Consider the following 14,281-nt stretch of genomic DNA (forward strand, 5'->3'; position numbering starts at 1 on the left):
CTTACAAAGAAAATATTACCAAAGAATTTTTTTTTCCTTTTTCATTCGTGTTCTAATTTATTTTGAATTTTTGTGCTTGTGGAGAAAATATTATGAATAATTCTTTTTGTGCATGTGGGTTTTCAAAATAAATAAGAAGCAAAATTCTTTCGTGCATGGAGTTCCCAAATATTTTCTGCCCTTTTTATTTGACTACGGAATGAAGAAAATATTATGAGTTAATTATTTTTTTCCTTTTTTGTGTGTGGGGTTTCGAAAATAAATAAGAAGCAGATTTTTTTATGTGTGGCATTTCCAAAATATTTTTTTTTTCTTGACTACAAAATGAAATATGTTTTCTTTTTTTACATGACTTCAAAAATAATTAAGAAAAATCAATTTTTCTATGATTTTTTTCAAAGTTTTCTAAATTTTAGAGTGGGTCGAGTTCTCTCCTTTCATTTGGTTGGTATATAGAGATTTCAAGATGGTTTTAAATAACGAAGAATCGAAGGATTTTTTTCCATCCAATTGCTTTGATCGCCATGACATTGCCTAGCACATCAAATGAAAAAAGAAATAAAAGCAAGATTTTGTATTAGCCTTTCACTTACTTCAATCATCGTTAAGGCTGCAAATGGATCGGGTTGACCTATACCCGACCCGACTCGACCCGTTTAGACCTATCCAACCCATTTTTAAGAATTTGTGGGGCTGAGTCGGGCTCTCAAATTGGACTCATTTCTATTTCTCAATTCGTGTTTGGGTTTACTGAATCTCAACCCGACATGACCCATTATTTGTTGGGTCAATTTTGGATCGTTTACCCAATGACCGGATCCGAACTTGGATTATTCGTCCCACAAACCCACAGCCCACAAACCGTGGGAGCTTGTTGAATTGCTTGGTCTGCATTATATCATTGTTTGTACATGTCGCAATCATGTATTAACCTGACAATATTATTAGTTTGTTAGTATTTCCTGGTGAACCATTGTCTCTTTAGATGGTTAATTTGTTGGAGTTGTTAGAACACTTACTTTAAGTAAGCATAATTAATCTGAGAGGACTGATGTGAAGCATTTGGTTGATGGATAAACTGACTCTTAGGAAGGTCCATGTAAAAAACCATTTTTTTCAATCCAAACAATAGCTGAGACATTTTTCCTACTGTATTATAAGACATTTTTCCTACTGTATTATGAGACATTTTTCCTGCCGTATTATGAGACATTTTTCCTACTGTATTATGAGACATTTTTCCTGCCGTATTATGAAACATTTTTTAATTTAAAAATAAAGGTCGTGCCAGTTGAATTATATAAATTTCATCATGATACAACATTGTTATATGCGTATGAAATTCCATTTGTTAATGGAGGCTCCACTTTTTCTGATGTATTCGAGGATGTTTAGCTTAGACTCGTTAGTCTAAAATGTGTCTAAACTTGCTTATCTTAGTTCAAAAAATTCAAATAAAAAGTTTAACCTTAAAGTAGTGAAATGTGTTTCTTTATTATGAATTATAGCATGATCCGATCTGGACCCGAACCAGACCTGAATTTTTTGAAAGAATATTGGGATCTGGTTATACATAGACCCAACCCGAATAACCTATTGGGTCGAAAATTATAGTCGTGGACATGACCTAATCTGACCCAATCTTCTATTAGATTGGGTCTAGATCTGACATTAAGACTCGAACAAAAAGTCAGGTTAGATCGGGGTCACTGATGACCTATCTGACCTGACCCATTTGCACCCCTAGTCACCGTAATACTAATTGGCACATCAAATACAGAAAGAAATAGAGGCAAATATCTAAACAGCTTTATGAAATAACTCCAAATGGCTTCCTAAAATATTTTTTTGAATTTTTCTACATGGAGAAAAAATTTTCTGAAACAATTTTTTTTGTAATAAACTTTAACATGGTTTCCTAAAATAATAGCAATTCTAAAATAACTATGAATTCAATTGTTTCTCTTTATATACGTGGACCCTAAACAGCCAATATTTTTTTTCTAAGAGAATTAAAATTAATGGCTTTTTAAGAACTATAAATTTGTTTTTTTTTTCATAAATAGTTAAGAAGAGTATCACTCAAATTCAAAATGTATTTCAAATTATTTCCTCTGTGTGCATGGAGAGAAATAATCCTGAAAGAATTTCCTTTTGCATGCCTGGAAGAATTTTTTTTTTCCTTTTCAAAGAGTCCCACTAAAAAACTAATTTATTCCTTTTCGAAGAGTTTCACTAAAAATCTCATTTAGTTTGAATTTTTTGTGCTTGTAGAGAAAATATTACAAAAAAAATATTTTTTTTTGTTATCGTTCATGTTCTAATTTATGTTGAATTTTTTTATCCTCAAGGAGAAAATATTATGAATAATTTTTTTTCATACATGTAGAGTTTCCAAAATTAAATAAGAAGTAGAGTTTTTTGATGTATGGAGTTCCTTAAATACTTTTTTCTTTTTATTTACATGACTACAGAATGGAGAAAATATTATGAGCTAATTATTCATTTTTCTTTTTTTCTTGTGTGTGTGAAGTTCAGAAAATAAATTAAAAGTGGATTCTTTTATATGTGGAGTTCTCAAAATATTTTTTTCTTTTTTTTTCTTTGACTGCATAATGGAATATATTTTTTTCTTTTTGTTACATGACTTCCATAAGTAATTAAGACAAATCGATTTTTTTATAATTTTCTAACTTTCCTGAATTTTGGAGAGAGGTCGAATTTTCTCTCTCACAGAGATTCCAACACAGTTTTAAATAATGAAGAATGGAAGGGTATTTCTGCTACAGTGGTTTGAACAAAAGCCACAAAATATTCTCTCTCTTTCTCTGCACGCGCGTGTAAATTTAAACTAAGATTCTTGTATAACCATAAAAATTAAAAAAAAAACTATATCTGTTTTCAAAACAAAGAAACAGGATTATTACCGTCAATCCAATAATATCCACAAAGAATGCAACCCAAATATCCAACATTTAGAAGAGCAAAAAGGCAAGTTTTCCCAAGATTTATTTGTAAAGCCAAGAAAAGACACCTAGCCCTACCAACGAGCACAAAATCAAGTTTGCATGGGGAAAAGTTTCTATGACATTTATGCACCACATTATTCAAGCACACCAAAGGAAGCAAAACCGCAATCTTTTCTAAAGTATCTTTTTGAATATGAAACTCTTTTCTAATGGAATACAGCATAGCTCATACCATGTTGGGTTAGAACTAAAAATCATTTAGTAATATGCCTGTCAATTGATGGCAACATAACCATAATGACTCATGATTATTTCAAAGATCATGTCTAAGTGCTCATCTAGTGACGGTTAAAAGACAATATCCTATGGGTTACAGTTAAGGGTAATCTTGAAAGTCAATATTTGGTTACATTCACTCTTGGAACTTAAAATGACATCCACTATATGGCTAAAAACGAATAAATGAGAGCTTATTGAATTATTTCATTTCCGACTTGCAACAACCATTATAAGCCTCCGTATAGCAGAAGCATAACCACATTATAGTTTTTAATACATGAAAAGCATTGCGAATAATACTCAATTCTGTAAGCAATGGGTATTGAACTAGCTTGTTTTAGCAGTGACAACATACATATAATGGCCATGAACCTTCAGGCCATTACATATAAAAGGAGTGGAGACGCAAGAAAAAGATTAGGGTTTCTTCCCAAGCTTACCAGTAGGCCATCAAAATAGGCATCTGATTGGAATTTTAAGGTAGGAGACAAATTGCCTTCCATTACTCAGGCCCTTGGCTTACAAGAAATCAATGCTTAAGCCATCTCTCCCTGGCCGAAAGCACTAGACTTGCCAATGCACATCGATCCACTTAACAGAGTAAGTTTGTATGAAAGTTGGCTTAGTCTAATAACAATCCAATCTGCAATCATATAATATGCTAGAAAGCCTGGTGCATATGGTGCAATGTCAGAGATGCAACAATGGCTATCATCCCCTACTCTTATTAATTATTTCCACTATTCATGTAACTTTACAAACACTCAATTTTAGGATGTGTACTTTTATTTCCTTTCTCTCTATAGTATGATCTAAATAAATATATCTATATTAATTATGACCAACAAATTTTATGATCAAAATATTCCTAATTCGTCTTTCCACAAATATCTGCAAAAAATAAAGAAATAAATAAATAAACTATAGACATAATCCATTGCATCTCCATTTCTGCGCCAAATCTCTCATCTCCTATTTTCCTTTGGTTAAAATGGGAGTTGGTTGAGATGTTGGGACAAACAAGCTAGACCCTCATGCGTAGAGTGAAACCTGAGAGTTGGACTTTGAACGAAAAATAATGAATGAAGTTCAATAATGTAACATTAATAATCTAAAGATTACTAACATACCTCAGATCTTATGGCGTATGCTGGATAGCAATGCGCGTTTTAAGCTCTCCTCAGTTCACCTATTTAAGCCTTCAACCACTGGACTCCCCCCCGCAGCTCCATCCTCTCTCAACCCTCTAAACTCTTAACCGTTACCCTGTTGTGCACCCTAGCATGACCAATGAAAAAAAAATTGAATCACCAGATCACACAGGATATGATCATCTGATGGAACAATTCCATCTTTATTCAGATTTAAATTGAACAAAGATTTCATCATATTAATCTTTTAGCTGAACAGACAACAAAGCTCCAGCACACCTCTCTAATTTGTCGTCCACAAGTTGGTCATCAATATAGATATAGATAATACCCACTTTCGAAGTTCTACAAAAGTTATTTGTTCTTGCAATCCACCATTCCAATGAAGGTAGAGTGGAATGAATGGATGCTTGATAAAACATCATAAAAGCACAAAATGAGTCACTGTTATCCTACTTCAGCCCAAGCATTGGTACATAATAAATCACAAACCAAACAGTTGATACCATTCAGAAAAATATTGTCACTGCAATGGAACCATCGCTTTTAGTATAGACTTCAGCTAGCATCATGTGCTAACTTTAGGTCGTTCGATGATTAATGGAAGGTGGTTGTTCGCATTATGCTAAATACTTATAACTGCAGTGTGTTTTGAAGCTTTGCAATGATCCAGCAAGTTCTTCTGGATGCCGCAGAGGGTTCACCATAAGATGATAACAGACAACACAATCGTCTGAAAGACGACAACTAAAACACTGCTGCATGACACCAACCATAGCTAGTGATATTATGTCGAGTTGTATTTCTTTTTTCTCTCTAACAAGCTTTATCTTGCAAGGATCAAGCACATTCACATTTCTCAATGTTTTTGAACTAGAAACCAAGCATGAAGGTGTTAACCATCCACAATTTAATATACATATGGATCAAGACGTGCATGCCATTAAAGAAAAAAATACAAAATAAAACTCACGCCTGCGATAAGTACCTAAGAGTGTCCATAAAAGTGTAGATCTGGATACTTTTTTTGGATGAGGACCTGGTCAGCAGACAGCACACCATGGGGGGTCCTCTATGATTGCCTATGCCATGCTTTTGCACCAAGAAAAGACTGCAAAAGAAAAAGGCACTCAGAAATTATAGGAAAACAGAAGAAAATAATTCTTGGCTGTAAAAGAATGAAAGAATGAATTCGTAGATGAAAAGACCATAAATAGTCTCAAGTCAAAAATGAACTTAGATCAAAGAAAACTTCTGAGGTTCCAACCCACAGGAATAGTCCGGTTTAAAACAGATACACGACAGTGCAGACGATAGCGGACAAGAAATTGCATGCATGAAAATATGAAGAAGAAACACCATCACACTAATAAGAAATAGCCAAGAGATGTAAAATTTAAAGAAATAAAAAGCAATCTCTATTTGCATTGAGTCAATGTCAGATTGAGCTTAGGTACCTGTTCAGATGGGACATATCATTAAGTTCCACTAGATAGAAAAAGTAAATCCCTAGTGGAGTAGCTAACAGGATTTTTATTATATTTAATTCACTTTAAGTGAGATTTTTTACCACTCTATGCATTCAATTTACTCGAGATCTGTGAATAGCGAGCGTGAACAGCTGAAAAATTATCTGGGTTACCTGTTGCAAGAATTATTTTGGCAAAAGTTGCAATAAAAAATTTCTTATGATTATTTGTGTTTCTAGTCCCACTTGGAATGACCAAATTTATGATAAAGATCACCAGCTGACAATCATGCAAAACCAAAATCACTGCCTAATTGTGATACACTGTGCAGGAAGAAGTCATTCAAAAGCAGAAAAAAAGAAACAGGAGTGCATTAGAATGGAAATGCATTTTATGCATATTAATATTCTATTTAAAAATAAAATATTTGATGCTAAATTAATCACAGAAATGATGCAACTTCTTAACTCTGTGATGATGGAAAAGTGATGCATCAGTATAATAGATTCTACAGAACCTTAATTTATCTGGCTAGCTGTTGACATGGTAGATGACAGAATTATTTGTACAGCGATGCTCTCAGAGTCTCTTGTGACTAGGACAATTATTTAAGGATATAACTTTGTTTTTCCCTGTTTTTATAGACCCTTTTCTGTAAAGACAGAATCTGGAGAGCTCGTAAGAATTTATAACACCTGCAACTTAAGAAATTAAGCAGGACCAAGTTAAAATTCTGTTCTTTTTACTTCTCCAGCACATTTAAGTTCAGGTGCTCCAAGTAAGAAAAAACTGCATGCACCTTGAACCCTGGTGGTAGGCTTCCAGCTTTAGCTGTAGTTGTACTTTGTTTTCTCTCTGCAGGCTCTAAAATTTGGAATTACCACCCCAAGTTTTCATCTACACTCATTATGGCACCTGCATTATTGGATTCTCTGGTGTAGTTTGGTGCAGAGAAGATTGTTACAAGTTGTCCGTCACCAAAGAATTATATCCATCCTCTACCTTCTGATAAGTAAAAAACCTTGATGAAATAGTGGCTTAATTTAAACATCAAGAGTCGAAAATAAAGGAAGATGGTCATCTATAACCTCGTGGCCACGGCATATAAGGACTAAATCATGCTTCTGAAGGAACTCAGATACCCTATCAGGCCCAAAAGTATATGTCGCTCCCCTCTCATTAAATCCCCATCCTTGAATACCATTGCTAGGATCGGACCAGAGAAGATCACAAAGAAGTCCAGTGTCTGGTACATCAATAGGGCGCTTTAGATTTCGTATTTGGTCCAAATTTTGCAAGTCTGGAGAAAGACCTCCATGCACGCAAAGAATCTTCCCATCAATAAGAGCTGCCACAGGAAGGCAGTTTAAACAATCTGCGAAGACCTTGCAGAGTCTAACGTCAGATCTGCGCTCACATTCATCGTAAAACCCATAGTCACGGTTTAAAGAGGCACATTCATGATTCCCCCTTAAGAGAAAGAAGTTCTCAGGATACTTGATCTTGTATGCCAAAAGAAGACAAATCATTTCTAAGCTTTGTTCCCCTCGATCTACATAATCCCCTAAAAACAAGTAATTAGCTTGAGGTGGAAATCCACCAACCTCAAAGAGCCTTAAGAGGTCGGAATACTGGCCATGTATGCAACAAGTTGATCAACGAAACAGATATTTTTAATATTATTTATTTAAACCTGAAAATGAAGTGTTGAGTATCTCCACAGTATAACATGTGAAAAATGTTTTGTTACAAAAAACTGAACCAGTTTCAAATTTTAAATTGCTCATATAATTTACTGCCTATAAGGGTAAAAGGACACAAATGGATGATGCAGAACACAAAAGAAACCATGAGTTATAAACATATGAACAAAGAAGCAAAGCATATACAATGCTATTGCAGGTTAACTAGAATTTATATCTCATTCTACTATTAATAAATCAGGAACTTTTCATGAGAAGAAAATTGAGGGGGAAAAACAGGGGAGGAGAGATGACCCAAGCATAGTTCTTGTTCAGTTGTCTAAGATGCACACCAAGGAAGATATCTCGTTCCAAGGGCTATATTAATAGCATCAAGGAGAACCGTACAAGTGGTTATCTGGCTGTTAGGGGCTTGCATGGGAAGTTGACTCTAGAGTCTAGACCTTTATAATGGGGGTCATCAGTATTTTGTCTGTAGATGATCTAACGTGAACATGCAAGACAGAACCAACATTGTGGCCAGAGCAATACATGCAATTCTTCTGATGTGGTCATCAATAAGAGGAAAGATTCAACTTTTTTTGTCTCGCCACAAATAATGCTCAATGAAAACAAACGAGGGATATATGAGGCCACTAACAAATGCCTAAAAGTACCTTTAGTTCTCATTTGACAACATATGACAAGAGAATAGAAGAAGAATAGTTGACTGAGGTGAGAAGGAATTCAAAGTCATAACCATCAAGATTTGTCATCCGCTTGATATATCCTCATTCGCCGAGCATTCTTATTAAGGACTACTGCAGAGACATCATCTAGAAGATTAACATGAATAAATAGGATGAAGCCAACATCTAGGCCCAAGAAACAAGAACCTTGCATGTAGTCATTATGATTTATAAACTAAATAACATCGGTAAGGACAAATTTAATTTTCTGTCTCACAACGAATCATGCTCATTACAAATTTGATTTTGCATATTAATTTTTTGTCTTTGTGGACAGCTATGATGCTATGACAGATCCCTCCCACTTTGAAGAGATAAGAAGGAGGAGGAGGAGAAAGTTGTCTCCTGACAGGGGTTTTTCTTAGCAGCCACCACATAAGAGCAAGTCTATACAGCAAGTTTGACCTTGAAAGTCAAATCTCGAGGCAGTGATATCTATGATTAGTAATAGAAGACTATAATATAATTAAGTCAATATTCAACATCATGCAGCAATCTTTTTACCAAACAACTATTTTTTAAGAAATTGAAATTGTAAATAGTGGAGGTAATAGAGTATGGAGAACAGCAATGAAGTATGGATAATAAATCAACCCCAATATTATTCATGGACTACTTGTCTTCTGTAGGATATAATGAAAGTCCATCATAAAATGTGCATATCAAAACCGACTGTAGTAAATCCTTTAATAACAGTTTGCGATCCATACTTCTTAGCCTGCTAGAAGTCAAGTTTTAAGAAACTTAATTCTGATGCCACTGGAAACTGGGCTCCCATACGCCACTGCACTTGACCTAGTAATGACAATCATCATAGAGTGAACTCGGAGTTCAGATCAAATCATTCCTGTATATGCACAAATTCAAAGCCAATCCATGAACAAGCCATGTTTAAGACATAATCAAGCTGCACTATGGTCCAATAAAGGCTGGTTCATAGTCGGTCAATGGTTGACCCACACTCAAACCTCAATTGCACTGTGACTCAATGGTGACTCCATGACAATGTAGCAAGTGCAAAGTTCACCAAAAAACACTCATCATGCCCTCTATCCCATGACTTGCACAAGTGGAAATGGACGCATTGGATGATAACTTTAGAAATAATAGTAATAATATACAACAACAATGACAATAGTAAAAAAGATAATAACAAAATTTTCAAAGGAAGATCTAACACAATATCAATGCTTTTAAACCTATACCCTACATATGAGGTAGTGAAAGTTCTGTGAAAAGCATGCAAGCACTTTCTTCTGAAAAACATAATTTTAATAAAAACATGACAATTAGCGTTTAAATATGAAATTTTCGGATCAACCTAAGGATATCTTTGGGCTTCTGAAAGGTATGCAATCAAATTTATTTTATCTTCTTTCTTCTCTACTTTTTTTATCTCCTACTCTAATCTTTCTCCTCTATTCTATAGTTTCCTTAGTAAGCAAGGCCTGCTTGTAGCATTCAAATTTCTCATGAAGCCCCATCAGATCAGCTAAGCATCTATCGTCCGCAACAAAATGTTAGAAGTATTTAAGGTTGTGTTTGGATGTATAATACATCCAAAAGGATGACTTTTATGGTTTGAACATGTACAACATAGACCAAGGGACGCACTAATATAAAGGAGTGATTGAATGTAGAAGAGGGCTAGAGGTCAACCAAAATCACAAGGGATACAATAGTACGAAAGGACTTGATATCTCAATATCTCTCAAAAAGTATGGCCCTAAACCAAATGGAATGGACAAAAAGGATTCATATAGACAACCCCAACTAGGACTTAGTTGAGTTGAGTTGAGTGCAGTTGAAGCATGTGCAATGCATGTGACATAAGCAATAAAAAATATTTAAATATTTTTGAAAAAGTGTCAAAAAAATAATTTAAATTTTGAAGAATGTGGTTTAAGTAAACCATTTTATAGTTATATTATACTAATTGTTCCAAATACCAGAACCTTAATAGCTAGACTCTCAAATAAGCAAACAAAAGACTATTTTAAATACTGGGTGAAAACAGAGTAAGCTAGCTAATCTCCACATATAAAGAGATTTGTTCTTCTCTAGCTTATGTTTGAACAGAGAGGTTTGGCTCAAATTACACACCATCAGTATATCACATGACATGGTTGAAATCCAAAAAAATTAAAAGTATGCTCTGACACAGAGACTACAGTATAAGCCAAAATTTTTTGGACTCAATTTCTTATTTTTGATGCCAAAATTTAGTCACAAATTATCATTTTTTTTCTTTTTTAATTTATAGAGAAGAGAAACCCCACGATCAAGTGTTCACCAATTCTAGGAAGATGTACACGATTAATCTATCTAAAATTTTATTTTCTTCAACCTTCATCTCATTACCACTAGTAAAAAAATATTTTCTTCCCCTTACATCACCATCAATGTTGCATGGACAAGGATACAAGAATCTAATTGGCAAGAGGGAAACTAAGGAGAAACAAGGAGACACAGGATAACTTATAATTTTAATTAAATTGTTATATACATATATATATACACCTTTCATATTCTCTGTTTAAACATTAAAAATAAACATTAGCAATATGAAAAGAGTACACGTTGATAGCAACTTCATCCACATAAATATTGAGTTAACATCTTGCATCTTCATGCTATATATAGCCTTATCTAGTTAGTAAAATGTAACAAACTAGCAATAAACTATTGTTATTTGATACCTACATCCCATCTTTGGAACATTAAATTTTGAATAAAGTATTGTGACGCTATAACCATAAAGTGATGTTGTACAGTGCAACTGAAGTTGCACTACTTTTAGAACCACCTTTCGTTAACAGAAAGCTAGGGTTAACAGGAAATGCTTAGAGTTCAACCTTACAATAAGTTGAAGGAAACGATAAAAGAAACTGAGGCTCTTGAGATTTTTTTTTTCCACTATAATTTCCAGAATCAATTTCAGCATACAATTTCTAATTAATCTGATTAAACACTTAAACCATTAAATCTTCAAACCCAAGAAAATTTGATGAAGTTACGGCACCTACAAGGATCATAATCAGATAACATCAACTAAATCTCTTTTTTTTTTTTAGGTTCCAGAATTTTCCTTAAGTTTCAGAATATATAATCAATCGCCTTGACCGATTTCTAAAGGTAGCTCAATCCACACATAAATAAAGCTACTTTAAATTCCAGCATCACGCTACCAGCCTTTACAGTATAAAAATTAGTGGCTGACCAAAAGCCTTAGTGCATATAGATGAGATACAGGAAACTAACTAACGGCTATAGCCCCAGAAATTTAGACTACAAATTCCAAATTTCAGAAACCCTTCTTCTATTTCATCCCACCAATACATCATAAAACCCAAACAGCCACCAAAATCTAAATTCCCCACTTAGCCAAGAACAACTTCGAACAACTTCAATTAAAATCAAACCCTTCTTTCCTCTCCGAAATCAAAGATGAACAGAGGCCTGCGCCAAGATCATAAAAAATCAAGATGCAGGTTTCGAAATTTACCGCAAATCTTGATGGGCGCCCCGAGCTCCAGGAGGTTGGGTTGCTTCAAAGATATCTTCTTGGACACCAGGCACAGCTGCTGGATCTCCGCCTCGGAGAGCTGCACCTGCTTCCCCGGCCGGCTCCTTCTCACTTTAAGAAGCCGGTGTATGATATCATCCAACACCTTGGGATTCATCCCCTCCTCCCCCTCCCCACAACCGATCACAACCCCTCCCAAATCCCACCCAATGAAGGAGAAAAATCCAACCTTTGTCCCCGCTCCCACCGCCCAAAAGCCCTACGATTCCGAGTGGGGAGAGGGCCTCTTTCCCTCGCCCATATCAAGACCTTTTCAAACATTCCTCCCACTCTCTCTCTCTCTCTGTGTGTCTCTCTCTCCCGCTCGCTCGCTCCATTATAGGTTTCCGCTCCGATTCCTCTTCTGAAGAGGAAAAGGAGATTCTCTCTCCCTTCCCATCTCTGCTTTTTCTGCGCGAAGAGAGCGAGCGTGAAGGTAAAAGAGATACCGTTCGAGCGTCTGGACGTGTGAAGGGTAACAGGATACGGATGAAGATGACTTAAATGGACTTGGAGAACACAGATTGGATGGCTGAGCTTTGATCCGATGATAACTTTCTCATTTTTGATCCATCTATTAGAATTTTACTAGCATTTTTCTTTTCGAGCGGAAAAAAAAATTCTTCTTTCTTTTCTTTTCTTTTTTTTCTCCTGTACAAAAAGATCGAGCAAGAAAAAAAAAATCGATAGCACTAGACAAGCAGTAAAACAGCAGGTAATGAGTAAAAAGAATGTTGATTGTACTGCTAAGATCAGAATAGTAAGAATAGAATAACTATCTCATTCGTTCTACTGAGATCAGAATAGTAAGAATAGAATAACTCTCTCATTCGTTCTGCTGAGATCAGAATAGTAAGAATAGAATAACTCTCTCATTCGTTCGCTTCATCGATTGGTTAGGATTTTCACTCCGGTTCTCTTTTTGGAGAGAAAAAAATGAGATTCTCTCTCTCCCCTCTTCTCTTTTTCTGCATGAAAAGAAAAAAAGATCCATATTGTTATATTACACATTCATCAAAAAATAAAAGAATAGCCGCGCACATGCAAGTGAAGATGACCAAAGTGGGCACAGAGAATATGAATTGGATAGCTGAGATAAAGAATGGGATAATCCTCTTGCTCAAGTTAAGTATCGAGATTTACTTTTTGGAGAGGAAAAGAAAATTCTCTCTCCCCTCCCATCTCTGTTTTTTCTGCGCAAAGAGAGCGAGCGAGAAAGAAAAAGAGATACCATTCGACCGTCTAGATGTGTGAAGGGTAACAGCATATAGATGAAGATGACCTAAGTGGGAACGGAGAACATAAATTGGAAGGCTGAGCTTCGATCTGGTGAGAATAAGATAACTTTCTCATTCTTAATCCATTGATTAGAATTTTATTCAAATTTTTTTCTTGAGAGGAAAAAAAGATTCACACTCCTTTTCCTCCTCTTCATTTTTTTCTATACGAAGAGAATGAGAGAGAAATAAAAAGAAAAATTTTTCGATACCACTTTACAAGCAGTGAAACAGTAGGTATGGGCAGAAAGAACATGGATTGTACAACTAAGATCGGAACCACTAAGAATAGACTAACTCTCTCCTTCGTTCGCTTCATCGATCCATTAGGATTTTCACTCCGATTCTTCTTTTGGAGAGAAAAAGGAGATTCTCTCCCCCTCCCCCTCTCCCTCCTCTGCTCTCCATTAAAAAGAAAAAAAGCCTATATTGTTACATTATATGTCCATCAAGAAATGAAAGAATAACAGCACGTATGCAGGTGAAAATGACCAAAGTGGGCACAAAGAATATGAATTGGATAGCTGAGATTAAGAATGGGGCAACTCTCTTGCTCAAGTTAGGTTTTGCGATTTACTTTTTGAAGAAGAAAAGGGGATTCTCTCTCCCTTCCCCCTTTTTGCTTTTTTTGAAGAAAATTTTTTTAGATATTATTTGACTGTCAAGAAACAAATAATAACAGCATACAAATAAGGATAACCTAAGTGGGCATGGGAAACATTGATTGGACGGCTGAGATTGAATCTGGTGAGAATCTGGTTACTTTCTCGCTTGATCAATCGAGTAGGATTTGTGCTCTGATTCCCCAACCAAATAGGAATCTCTCTCTCTCTTTTCCCTCTTTGTTTTTTTTGCACAAAGAGAACAAGCAAGAAAAAAAAAGAGATTTTTTTATACTATTTGGTTGTCAGAAAGTACAAGAATAATATTATATAAGTGAGGATGATCTAAGTGAGAACATGGATTGGACCACTGAGATTGGATTTGGTGAGAATAGGGTAATTCCCTCGCTTGCTCAATCAAGAATTGGGTAACTCTCTTGCTCAAGTTAGATTTTACGATTTACTTTTTGGATAAAAAAGGGAGATTCTCTCTCCCTTCCCATTTTTGCTTTTTCTGTGCAAAAAGAATGAGCAAGAA

The 14,281-nt window shown here is 35.1% G+C and overlaps 1 long non-coding RNA gene and 1 pseudogene across 2 annotated transcripts; both read right to left on the bottom strand.

Moving 5' to 3' along the window:
• Positions 1–1,553: 1,553 nt before the first annotated feature.
• Positions 1,554–12,367, bottom strand: LOC103719450 (uncharacterized). Of its 2 annotated transcripts, none has more exons than XR_016399874.1 (3): positions 9,010–12,367; positions 5,388–5,510; positions 1,554–4,526 (listed from the first exon to the last, which is right to left on the bottom strand). It is a non-coding gene; the product is annotated as an uncharacterized LOC103719450 (long non-coding RNA). The 2 variants fall into 2 exon arrangements; XR_016399873.1 differs by having other exon boundaries at positions 11,805–12,360.
• LOC148714360 (serine/threonine-protein phosphatase PP1 pseudogene) lies at positions 5,517–7,523 on the bottom strand (annotated as a pseudogene).
• Positions 12,368–14,281: the final 1,914 nt, after the last annotated feature.

The sequence above is a fragment of the Phoenix dactylifera genome, chromosome 3 (assembly GCF_051530095.1).
Source record: "Phoenix dactylifera cultivar Ajwa chromosome 3, Ajwa_hap1_PhDact_Kaust_v1.1, whole genome shotgun sequence".
In the NCBI taxonomy this organism is placed as follows: Eukaryota; Viridiplantae; Streptophyta; class Magnoliopsida; order Arecales; family Arecaceae; genus Phoenix; species Phoenix dactylifera.